Source organism: Mobula birostris, chromosome 13 (genome assembly GCF_030028105.1).
Source record: "Mobula birostris isolate sMobBir1 chromosome 13, sMobBir1.hap1, whole genome shotgun sequence".
NCBI classification, from domain to species: Eukaryota; Metazoa; Chordata; class Chondrichthyes; order Myliobatiformes; family Myliobatidae; genus Mobula; species Mobula birostris.
In genome coordinates, this window is record NC_092382.1 from 5,071,938 (window position 1) to 5,085,101 (window position 13,164).

The 13,164-nt window shown below is 47.5% G+C and overlaps 1 protein-coding gene and 1 pseudogene across 1 annotated transcript in view; one reads left to right on the plus strand and one right to left on the minus strand.

The window, feature by feature from the left end:
• Window positions 1-13,164, minus strand: part of LOC140208253 (NACHT, LRR and PYD domains-containing protein 3-like) — a 228,195-nt gene that overhangs the window by 21,154 nt on the left and 193,877 nt on the right.
• Window positions 1,349-5,071, plus strand: LOC140207366 (probable G-protein coupled receptor 139; annotated as a pseudogene).

Sequence of the window (13,164 nt, forward strand, 5' to 3'; positions counted from 1 at the left end):
ACACACGCTTACGCGTTCGCGCGCGCACACGCAAGCACAGATCGAAATACACAACTGACACATACTAACACGCAGATCTTCACACTAAAACCAGCACATAGCTGGGCGTAGGCGTACGGAAATACAGCCACAGAAACACACAGGCACACACATAGACAGACAGAAACAGGCAAACGCACAGACAAACACAGACTCACACACTGACACACACAAACAATCAAAAAGGGACAAACACAGTCAGGGTAAAACACATAACGAAAACAGATACAGAAACAGAAATGTACACGACATACAAACACACAGACACGCACACTCTCAAACTAAGGCAGACACGGAGAGGTGCAAACGCTCTCTCTCTCTCTCTCTCTCACACACACACACACAGGCGGACGCACACACATACGCGACTGCACTTTCTTTTCCACATCTCCATTTCTCCGTCGTGTTTTCTGACAAATACTCACCACTCTGAGTTTGATGGCCAAGCATTAGGGTTAGAGGGGAAACACGTTGCAATTGATGACGCTTTTGAAGGCTTAGACAATTTTGTTGAGTCCAACTAATTCGAACAAATGGTCAAAGCCTTCTGAAAGCAGAGAACCCAGGAGCCCAAGATTACTCTTTTCGAAGATTGGACAGGCAGTGAATGCAGGAGACTGATTATGTGCAGATAGGTAGGATCGGCTTAATGTGACGTCATGGTCGGCACAGACACTGTGGGCCGAACGACCTGATCCTGTGCTTTAGCTTTCTCTGTTCTCTGTCGGAGTCAGAGAAACAGCAGGCAGCACGTTCCTGTCTGAGACGGTATATGTCTCTCAATGGTGGTGAACATGTTTCTGACCCAGGGCACTTTCTGGTACACTTCACACAAACAAGCTGAGGATGGCTGCTGGTAATCGGGAGTGGGAGATAAGGGTAAAGTGCGGTGAGCTGTGATTACAATTGGCGGTGAATCAGAGTGGAATGGCCGTTTTACTCTCAGTCAATCTCTTCAACCGATGGACGAAACTGAGGTAGAGAGTTGGGTCTGATGGTCATTGAAACAAAACCCCTTTGCTGGAGGACTGCCTCCAGCAATATACACCCTTCAGAACCATCACAATTTCCATTGTTTGCAGTTTCACAATTAATTCCTAAATTAATCACAAACGGTCTCGGCGGGGATTGCACTTGCCTGACGTAATCGGAATGTAAATATTTTTTTTAAATCTTTAGTTTTAAAGCTGTTGGAATCTGTCCCCGTGGAGTCGCTGAATGGTATTAAAACCCCAGGCATGCGCTGCATGAACATTTCATTCCGGGAGATCGCCTGTGGCACAGGAGGACAAATTACTGCACAGGGAAAATGTCTGCAATGTTGGACAGGTACTTGAGTGTGGATAAAATATTACGAGTGTTCATTGCCGTCATGGGAGGTCCTGGTGAGTGAGCAGAGCAATTCATGTTTGTTTATTCTGTGTGTTAACCGGCGTGAACCTGTTTATGATCACTTTCCAAGTTTCTAACTTAATGTTCAGTGCACCGTCAATGATCCGTCAATGGTATCGAACCTGTAAAAAGAACATTCTGAATGTTCATATTTAATGACAAAAGAAAGTACACCTCCGCCTCTCCCCTAACTCACGGGATCGACTCGAACGTTGCTCTTGCCTTTAATGGGACGTTGACCAGAGTGGTGCCAGTGCTCGGGACGGACATCTCTCCGCGCATGCGTGACTGGGAAAGTTTTACATTGGGGTGTTGACTGCTTATGAGTTATTCATCAGAGCGAGCTCTTGGGCCTTTGGTGACACCTTGTTCTGAATTGCCCCAGTGCTGGAGACAAGCAGCTCTCCAGGGAGATCTGAATGGGATGGTTTGAGTGGCACCTTGTCTAGAGTTCTATCGGGGCTTTTGAAAGACAACTCTAACGGGAAATGTGATTTAGAGCAGCGGTCCCCAACCACCGGGCCGCGGACCGAACCAGGCCGCAGAGCATGCGCTACCAGGCCGCGAGGAAACGATATGATTTGGCGATAGGAGTCAGCTGCACCTTTCCTCATTCCCTGTCACGCACTGTTGAGCCATCACGCGCGCGTCGTCCATGTCAGCGCGGGAAGGAGATCAACTCCTCGAGCTTGCAAATGACCGCGGGCTGAAAAGTCTGTTTGACATAACATCTCTGCCGGCATTCTGGATCAAAGTCAAGGCTCCATATCCTGAGATAGCCGCGGAAGCACTGGAAACATTGCTTCCATTTCCAACATATCTCTGCGATGAATGTAACAAAAACTAAATTGCGGATTAGACTGAACATAAGGAACCCCATTCGAGTATCGCTGTCCCCCATCACCCCTCGATGGGACCGTCTTGTTGCAGGAAAACAAGCCCAGGGCTCCCACTGATTCCGCGGGTGCATTGCAATGATTTTATAAGTTCATACGGGGAAAATATGCGCTGTGTTTAATATCCAAACGTTACTTCAAATGTTATGATGCTATTGACTTATATAACCATATAACAATTACAGCACGGAATCAGGCCATCTCGGCCCTTCTAGTCCGTGCCGAATGCTACTCTCACCTCGCCCCACCGAACTGCACTCAGCCCATAACCTTTCATTTCTTTCCTGTCCATATACCTATTCAATTTATCTTCAAATGATAATATCGAACCTGCTTCTGACAATTGTACTGGAAGTTCGTCCAATACTTACTTCAAACTCCCCTGTCCTCCCCTGATCATTGACTTATCGCTATATTCATGCGAGGAAAATGCGCTGTGTGTTTAATATTAAATTCGTTAGATAAAGCCTTTTAGAAACGAAATTGAGTGTATTAGCCACTTATCACCCATATTCCGGTCGTGATTAACATCCACCTCCGAATAGAATCGCCAAAAACGATTTGCGGAAAAAATAATCAACAGGTGCACACATGCGCAAATTACACATGCGCACTGATGCCCGCGCAAGGCTTCATGGTCATTGTAGTCTTCACTGGGTAAACGCAACGTATTTGACCGGTACTCTTGTCCGTTGGCAACCATCCCGCCCCTCCGGTCGGCTGGTCCGTCGGTCCGCAAGAATATTGTCAACATGAAACCGGTCCGCACTGCAAAAAAGGTTGGGGACCCCTGCAGTACAAGGCGATAAATAGATTGCATTATTCAAAAGCAAGACTGAATCGCATCTTCCCATCCGTGTCTCCTGAATGCGACAAGTGCCGCTCTGCCGAGGGCTCACTAGCACATCTTTTCTGGTTTTGCCCTACATTATACAACTTTTGGACTGCAATCTTTGAGTGGGTCTCAAAAGTCTATTCCAGAGACATTCAGCCCAATCACGACCTCGCCATCTTTGGATGCTCTGCAGAGACTCTTGAGTTGCCGGGACATGCAGATTGCTCTGCATCTGGGAATGGTGGTGGCGAAGAAACTTATTCTTCTGAGCTGGAAGTCTGCTACTCCACCCACCTTCGCACACTGGCTCAAGCAGATGTTGTCTGTTATACAAATGGAAAGACTGCGTCCGCACAAACCCAATACACAGAATACATTTGAGAGAATATGGGGACCCTTATTGGCTCAGTGTCACATTACCTCACATACACAGTGACCTTGACCTGCATAGTCTCATGAGCGGGTGTGGTGCCTAACCGGATTCCTTCATTCACTTTACTGCACATTGCTTATGTAATCTTGTAAATTGTCTGGCAACCTTTTTGTTTTTTTTTTTTTTTTGGTTTTTGATTTGTTTTGTCTGTTCTCCGCCTGGCGCGGTATTTCCTTTGTATTGTTTTGTCTTCAATATATTTTGTCTTTGTAAAACTGAAAATTGTAGATAAAGTAATTTTAAAAAAACTTACCCCTGACATCTCCTCTGCACCTACTTCCAGCCACATGAGTGTTGGGTTTTCCAGAGGCCCGGTCAGTCAAGGTTAAATCAGTGAAACTGGCCCCATCGGAACTGGATCGCTGTTGTTCCCGACGATTACCCACATCTCGTCATATCTCCACAGTGGGGAAGGCAGGTCTGAGACAGTGTGACCCGTGCTTGGTGTTAGTTGAGCAGCTGTTCACCGCCTCTGGCGCTCATGGCCATTGGCGGAAACCCGAACCCGTGTCCATTCCCGGAGTATGTGTTCAATAATTCCCAGTGTCTGTTCTCTGTCTCTCTCCCTGCAGTGAACTTAGTGGCGATTGTGATCCTGTCCCGGGGAAAGTGTGGCCTCTCTACCTGTACCACCCGCTACCTGGTGGCCACGGCAGCGGCGGATCTACTGACCGTTGTCACCGAGGTCTTTGTGCGTCAAGTCATAAATTATTACTTTCCGTGGAATTTTTTGAACACTACCCCGATGTGCAGAGTTGTCGAGGTACTGAGGTTCACAGCCACATACTGTTCTGTCTGGTTCACCGTCATGTTCACTGTTGATCGCTTTGTCGCTATTTGCTGTCAGAAACTAAAAACAAAATATTGCACCGGGAAAACTGCGGCTGTGGTTCTAACAACAACCGCCGTGCTGTCCTTTCTGAAAAAATGTTCCCCGTTACTTCCTCTGGGAACCCAGAGAGATCATCGAGAATGTAACATGGTTCTGCAAGCTTATGGAATATACTTTCACTGACCCCGGGTGGGTAGTATACGATTAGCTTGATATAGTTTTGAATCCGTTCATTCGTTGTGATCCTGTTACTCAACGCTCTGACATTCAGGCACATTTTAGTGGCCAGTCAGGTCCGTAAGGGGCTGAGAGGTCAGGGCAAAGGCGAGAATCGCAGTGACCCGGAGATGGAGAGCAGGAGGAGGTCTGTGATCTTACTCCTCGCCATCTCCGGAAGCTTCATCACCCTGTGGCTGACACTAGTTGTAAATTTCATGTATTATGAGATCAAAGGAATTGGATTCGATTTCAATGATTCTGAGGTGATCTTTCACAACGCCAGGATTTTGCTGAAGAATTTCAGCTGCTGCACGAGCGCATTTATTTACGCTGTGACTCAGTCGAAATTCAGGGAGCAGGTGATCAGCGCGGTGAAATATTCGTTCAACTGGGTGCGACAGGTCATTAATAAAGCCGCGTCCTGAGCACAACCCAGATTCACCGCCCGATCCCAGGTGTTATTCCCGGGCGAACTGTCCCATCGACCGGCAGCTCCGGGAAATTAGTAACAACAGTGATGTGGACCGTAAAAATAGGAAATGAGGGGAAATAGAGGTAGGGAGACAGGGACGCGAGTGTGAGGGAGAGGCGTGAGAGAGTGGCTGAATGAGGTGATGAAACGAGAGCGGTGCACGCGTGGGGTTGGGAGAACAGGAGAGATATTGTGTTTGTGTGTGTGTGTATATATGTGCGCGCCTGTCTGTCTGTGTGTGCGTGTGTGTGTGTGTGTGTGTGTGTGTGTGAAAAAGAGCGGACTGTGGTTAGACCGGGAGGAATGTAGAAAAGATATTTAAGGATGTTGCTTGGACATTGGGGCTCTTTTATGGGGAGAGTTTGCCAGGATGGGTATTTATCTCTTGGATCTTCGAAGAGTGAGAGGCAACCAAATGGAAACGATTAAAGTTGCCATCGGTTCTGGGAAGCTGGACAATGAGAGTTCAGGTTCCCGCTGATATAGCTCCACTAGAGTGTCCCATCCTGTTGGTAAGTTCTACCCACAGTCACTGTGTGGCTGGAGGTGAGGGAGGGGAGGCAATTCACATGCATTTCCTTAGTTATGCTGTCAGTACTGTGGGCTGCAGGCGCGGGTACAGATTCTGGAATCAGAGCTCATTTACTGCGAGCTCGTAAGATTTGCGAACAAAACATGCCCCGTTCGTGTGCCTTTACTTCCATTATGAGGAAACCTAAAAATAATCCCCTCAGACTCTGGTCATTACGTCACGCACCACCTCTCATTGCGAGCACAACAACTCAATGACGGTGTTTGTGAATTACGTCACACCGCTTCCATTATGGACCAGTTGTGCCATTTGCCACCATTAACGTCACCTACAATTGAATCTGAGGGTAGGGTCGGGGAGGATAATCGGTGCTGCATCGCCCTCGGTGTTGGGATCATTGCACAGTCACTGTACCGTCTCCTTTTGATTCGAGTCCTCCGGTCCCAGCAAACAAATTCGTGAGTCATTTCTGCGCCTTTCTAGATTAAACACGTCCTCCCTGAGGCGGGCGACCAGAAATGCGCACAGTTACTCCGCTGTGGTCTCGCCTGCATGGAAAAGTACAGCAGGGGAACAGGCCCTCCTGCTCACTGCGTTGTTCTGAACTAATCGAACGGACAATTTCATGACTAACTACAGCCATTCCTTCTGCCTACACAAGGTGCACATCCTTCCATGTTTACGCATTCATGTGGTATCTGATAACCTCCATGGAATCGGCCTCCACCATCACATTCGGCAATCCTTCCAGACACCCGCCACGATGAGAATGAAAAAAAAAACGTAAAGAACATCTCCTTTAAACATTCTGAATCATGTTTAACATCACTGGCTTACATAAGTTGTTTTATTACAACAGGAGTGGTTGGAAATGATACAAAATTACACTAAATTTAAATAAGTAAACAAACAAACAAATGAACAAACAAATAAATAAATGCTGCGAAAAAGGACTGTAAGGTTCCCGACCAGAAATGTCGACTGGACTTTTATTTTTCATCGATGCTGCCGAGCCTGCTGAGTCCCTGCAGCAATTTGTGTGCGTTGCTTGGATTTCCAGCATCGGAAGATTTTCTGTTGTTTGTAATGAGATGCTGTTTCCCCCATTCACCTTAAATACATTCCCTCTGGTATCAGACATTTCTTCCTCAAGGAAAAAAGGAAGCGGCTATCCACTCTGTCTGCGACTCTCATATACCCATACTCCTCGGTGTGGCCTTCCTCAGCCTCTACTGTTCCCGAGCAAATATCCCTCGATTGCTCAATCTCTCCTTATCCAGGCAGCGTCATGTTTACCCTCTTCTACTCACTGTCCAAAGCATCGACATTTTCCCGGTAATATAATGCAATATGCCAGATGCGGTTCATCTAGAGATTTAGTAAACTGCAACCCAGCTACCTGACATTGGGGCTCACTGCCACGCTTATTAAAAGTAAACAGACCGTACGCCTTCTTTACCATCTCATTGTCCCATGCAGCCACTTTCCGGGAGCGATGAACTGGATCCTGGGATCCTTCTGCACATTAACACTGGACTTCAACACAATCCAATCTCACCCCATGACACGTATCCCAGAGTCCCGGTAAACCTCCACTGCATTCTCCCAGCACAAGACATCTTCTCGACTGAATGTTGACCAGAACGGGATGCAAAAAATTCAAGAAACTTAGCAGGTCAGGCAGCATCTATTGAAAGATACAGAATCAATGTCTCGGAAGAGATCCATCCCTTTCAACATTGGCACGGGTCCTTCAACACAGCCCTTCCATGCCGACCAGGTGAGCACCTAAACTAGTTCTGTCTGTCTGCGTCTGACCCATTCCCCCTGAAACTGGAATTAAATCGAATGCAGATCTCGGTCGCTTTGGCACATGGGCTGAAGGGTATTTTTCCTGCTGTAAATACCGCACCAGTAAGGAGGTCTTGTCCACTGACTTAAAGAGAATTAAGTTCGAGAACCTTCCAGAGCCTGGGGGGCTACACTGCACATTATTGTGAGATGGAGTAGATGACATTACTGGGGACTTCAGCAATACATTTGTCCTCTCTCTAGCCACAAGCAAGATCCCAGAAAGCCAGGGATAAATGTTATTATATTATTTAGGAAGCCGGATGAATAATATTGGAATACAATGACCCACCTCACGTCAGGATATGTAAATTACTGGAGAGCATTCTTTGGGATGGGCTGTACTTATTGAACAAAACATACATAAACATACACCTTGTTTCTTCCAAACTGTTCTGACCTGTTCCCTGCTCTAGTCCCATCGGCCTGCACCCGGAAAAGAGTCTTTCCTACTATCCACCCCTCCCCCCCCAATCCACGTAGCTGTCCAAGTGGCTACAGAATGTTGCAATTGAACCTACGTTCTCCACTTCCCCAGACAACTCATTCCACACTCCCACCGACATCTGAGTGAACTTCCCTGTCCTCTGACCCTTAAGTATTTCATCTTTTACCCTTAACCTATGATCTCCTCTAGAGTCATCCAACCTGAAGTGGTAAAGCCTCATTTGGGCAAGACCCAACCTATTGAATATTACCCTATAACGCAGATCCCAAAGTCCTGGGAACATCATTGAAATTTTCTCTGTAATCTTTCAAATTATCCACATATTTCCTGTAGATTGTTGATCAGAACGACAAACAATAGAAGTTTGTCCTCACTGACGTCACATTCAACTGCAATATAACGTCACAATTCTTGTACTCAGTAGTTTGATTTATGAAGGCCAAGGTGTTGTAAGCTTTTTTGTGACCCTATCTCGGGATTATGGGACTGTATTCCCAGATCTCTCTGTTCCCCCGCACGCCACAATTCACTACCGTTTACTGTGTAATTCCTACCGGGGTTGGAGCTCCCAAAGCGCAACACCTTACACTTTCCTGCATTGAATCACATCTGCAAAGTTTTCAGCCCATTTTCCAGTGGCTCCACTCATGCTGGTCGGCACAACTTTGTGGGCCGAGTGGCCGGTTCCTGTGCTGCACAGTGCTATGGTCAATGTTGGACGTTTAGGATTGAGCACAATACTCTAAATGTATTCTAACCATAGTTTTGTAGACCTGCAACATCATGTCACGGAATTTGGTTTGGCTCTAGAGGTAGTACCGAGGAATAGATTATAGTGATGACGGGGTTAAGCCTATGTGTCTCCTGGGAGTAAACTGACTGTACTTCAGAAGAAGGAGAGGGTATCGGACTGAAATGAACCAAGTAATGAAAGAGAGATGGGTAAATCAGAGGCAGGGAAATCATTACCACTGGCGGGTGAGACTACACTTGGGGATCACAGACTCAAGATTCGGGAATTAGATTTAGGACGGAGATGAGGGGGAAGTACATTTCCCATAAGGTGGTGAACCTGTTGACTCCTCTGCAGTTGAAGCTACTTCAGTAAACACCCACTCAGTGGCCGGGTTGTCAGGTACAGGAGTGGAAGCCGGTGCCGCCTTTTGCCGCTGCAGCCCATCCACTACAAGGCTCGACGTGTTGTGTGTTCACGGATGCTCTTCCGCACGCCGCTGTGGCAACGTGTGGTTATTTGATTCACTGATGTGCGTGAAAATCCCAGAAGATTAGTCGCTTGGGAAATTCTCAAACCATTCCGTCTGTCAGCAATAATTATCCCATGTTCAACGTCAGTTCTATCACATTTCTTCCTTTGTCTGACGTTTGGACTCAACAGGGACTGAACCTCGTCATCTTATCTGCACAATGCTTATGTGTTGAGACGCTGCCGCATGATTGGCTGATTCGCTATTTGCATCAACGCACAGGTATACAGGTGTACCAAATGCTGCGTGTAGTTCAGACACGGGCAGGTTTCCGCACAGCAGGGAATTTATGAGTGCAGGGTGAAAGGCAGATAGTGTCACTGTGGTCACCGGCAAGGCTTGCGACAGGTCTGGAGAAATGGCGGACTCTGTCACGGTGAGCGGTGACGACTCAACACAGGAGCGGGGGAAAGAGATAGATTCCTCCACAGAGACATAAACAACAGGTTGGACAAAGGAATACAAAACACTAAGCGGCAACGCGAGGAAAATAATTCTCCCAAACACAAGGACCCCGCTGCAGCGCAGAACGAGAGTCTTTTTTTTAAATAATCGAGGAACGTGGGAAACCCGTTCAGATGTTCAAAAATGATTCAATGTTCGTTGAGAGGTGGAAGAAGAGCGAAGCAGAAATGTTGGTAAGAGAGTGTAGAGTCCTGACTCTCTCCAGACGGGGGGAACCAGAAAATGGTGCCCCATGTAGTTTCCCTTCACTGCGAGTCTCCACAAAGCGGAACAAACAATTCAAGGTGGAAGATATCGACCTCTTGAGCGGGGGGGGGGGGGGGGGGCTGAGATGCTGGAATTCCTTCGCTACCACTCCTACACTTACACTACTTCCCATATCCACCACCCGGCTCCACAACACCACCCCCACCCCCCTCATATCCGGCACCCCTACCTCCCCTACGCCGCAAACCGTCTCTGTGAACTCCTCTCTCCCGTTTACAGTTCGGAGCCTCCGTCACCCCTCCACCCGCTACACACTTTATCGTGTCTGTCGCATCCTCTCATCCCTACAAGCCCACCGCCGTCTCCGTCATCCCCATCCTCCCCTCCGCCCACGCTGTTTCCGACCACCCCTCACTCCCCTATACAGTTCCCGCTCTCCGTCATCCCCTCCCCTCCCGACACACGTCAGCGCGTCCGTCACTCCCTCGCTCCCCTGAACCCTTCTCCAGTTTACTCGTCTCTGCGCTGAACCGAGACAACAGTGACGACTGTCTCGTGGCCGTGCACGCTCGTGCACTGTAGTTGTTTGCTCGATATTTTTCTCACTGCACATTTGGTGTTTGATGGTCTTTTTTTTCTTTGCTTTGCGGAGAGTTTGATATTGTGCAGGAATGCCTGAACGGTGGCCAGTTAGAAGATGAGGCGTTGTTCCTCCGAATTGTTTTGAGCTGTTTTATCAGAGGTCACAATGAAGACTAAATTATCTGAGTTGAAATGTTGTCCTTCACCCACTGATGTGCTTTGTAAACTTTTAACAGTGTAGAAAAGTCAAAGGATTTGTGTATGGGAATCTCAAACACAACAGCACGTTAGTCCCGCTGTTTCTGTCAGTTCACCAGCGCTTGAATGTCGCCGATCCTTGAATGTGGAGATGGAGATGCTGGAGAAGACGGCGCCCCACTCGCTACAAGGAGAGCCCGGTCACGTGTCCATGTCCGTGATCTGATTGGATACATTGCCATGACGTTGATAGCAGTGTGATGTCATTCACTGGCTCTCATTTTGGAAGGGATTCAGTGGGACATCCCAGATACACCAACAGCTTCGCCCTGGGAAACGGCCGCTCACCTGCTCCGTGTGTGCGAAGAGACTCATTCAGTTACCCCACCTTGTGATGCTCCGGTGAGTTCACAATAAATAGAGGCCACATTTCTGCCCGGAGTGAGCAAAGAGTTTTACTCAATCATCCCAGCAGCTGCAACACCAGCAACTTCACATCAGGGAGGAAGGTCAAATTAGCTCCGTGTTAAATGTTTAACCATCACGGTGACTGACGGCAGCTGCAGGTTCATGAGGGACTGTTACTGTCAGAATCTGCAGTTCTTGCGGCTGCTCATCGCACCCAGGACTGAACCCTGGTCACTGAGCGTTGGAGGAGTCTGTTCTACTGATGTTAGCCTTAAACTAGACTGATGTTCAATATTGTGGATCTGTGAAAGATAAATCAGTTCTATATCAAATCCCGTGTCTCACGTCCTTACTGTCTCTACCACACTCACAATGTACACTAGAGAGGCCACTCGGCCCATCTGGTCCCTGCCCATGTTTCTGTTCCATGTCAGTATATCAAAATCTATCCCTGCCATTATCCTCTCACTCTCTCTGTGATAACAGGTTGTAACTGGTCCCCACTCCGTGGGATAGCAGATTTCCCTTGAGTTTCATAGAATCATAGAAATCTACAGCACATTACAGGCCCTCAGGCCCACAGTGTTGTCCCGACCATGAAACTTCGTTCAGAGCCTGCCTAGAATTTCACTACAGCATAACCCTCAATTTTCCTAAGCTCCATGTACTATCAAAGAGCCTTTTAAAAGACCCTATTGTATCCGCCTCTACCACTGTCGCTGGCTGTGCATTCCACACACTCACCACTATTTATTTAAAAAAAAATTTAAAATTACCTACTTCCAAGTGCCTTAAACCTATGCCCCCTCATGTTAGCCGTTTCAGCCCTGGGAAAAGCTTCTGACTACCAACACGACGAATGCCTATCATTATCTTATACACCTGCATGATTTTCCCCAGGCTGAATAAGACGATGAGCTCACTGTTGTTTTGACGTTCCCCGGGGCTCTGGATAAAGTTGGTTAAACTCGTTCTTCCCTGTTCTTTTCAACGTTTGGGGTCATTTTCACTAATTTCAAAGGACTGTGCTTCAGACAGCTGGGTTGTTGCAATGCACCTCTAAAGTCTGACAGCAAACTAGCGAGTGAATCTTCGATGGAGCAGAGTCAGAAACCAAAGAGTTGTCAGTCTGAGTCAGGGCGTTGGGGCTCCAGAGAACTACGGGGTCTAGAGTTTACGAGGAAGAAGAGGAATGAGACCAACACGATGTGGCAACAAATGAAAGATCAGAAACATTTGGAAACTGGTTGATCGAAAAAAAGGTGGTTAATTTCTGCAAATTACTGGTGGAAATCAACAGATCAGGTAACAAATGTAGAAAGAAAGAAATAGACAATATTTAGGACGAGCTCCTTCAGCGTGCCTAGACTGTGTACTCCTCTGCTTAGTTGCTGCCTGAACTGCAGAGTTCCTCCAGCATTGCGTGTGTGTGTCTCTGTATTTCCAGCAACTGCAGAATCTCTTGTGTTTTATATCTACATTTGTAAGAGTATTGTACTGCGACATTAGATACACGTTGATATTGAGTACTTTTTTTAATGGGAGCCGCTTTCTGCTTTAAACCAGCTGCTGAATTTTCCATACACACAAAAAAGACTTGAGTTATGGACATGGAACCGGCGCTTGCTGAAACTGCTAATGGCACTGTGATTACCCATAAAACCCTGAGTTACAAATTTCGCCGGCGCTGAAGCCCCGACCGAATGCGCAGGCGTCAAGGTTGTGACCTTCCCGAATGTGACGCATGCGCGCTGTATACAAAAGGCCCAGGATTTCGACCGCGGGTAAGGACTGATCTCCAGCCGATTCTCTCCGGGCGGGCGGGAATTTCGGGAAAATTGCTGTGACTCCAGACACCGTGACCCGCAATCCCGGGACAGCCCTGTTCTCTTCCCTCTCTCTCAGCCCCACCATCCGTACACGGGCCCCGGGGAGCTTCCGGCTGATGAGGGAATGGGAACCGATGGGTCTCTCAGACAGAGCTGAGCTCCAGCTGTCTAAATGCAAGGATCGGGAACTCGGAGAAAGGGAACAAAATCTTTTACATCAGCTGTTGTGAAAATCACCTTTGTTCTGCCTCCAGTCACAAA